This window comes from Fulmarus glacialis, unplaced genomic scaffold, assembly GCF_000690835.1.
Source record: "Fulmarus glacialis isolate BGI_N327 unplaced genomic scaffold, ASM69083v1 scaffold20672, whole genome shotgun sequence".
NCBI classification, from domain to species: Eukaryota; Metazoa; Chordata; class Aves; order Procellariiformes; family Procellariidae; genus Fulmarus; species Fulmarus glacialis.
Window position 1 is genome coordinate 1 of NW_009197441.1, and position 238 is coordinate 238.

The window sequence follows — 238 nt, forward strand, 5'->3', positions numbered from 1 at the left end:
CATGGGGGTGTAGCCAGGTTGGGGGTGCAATATGGGGTGCAGGGTGGGGACCTAGATGGGTTGCAGGGCACCATGGGGACACCGCCTGGCCATGGGGACAGAGCCTGGGTGGGGGACACCGTGGGGGTAGCCACGTTGGGGGGGTGCAATGTGAGGTGCAGCGTGGCCATGGGGGACCCAGATGCAGGGGCAGGGCACCATGGAGGCACAACCTGGCCATGGGGACAGAGCCTGAATG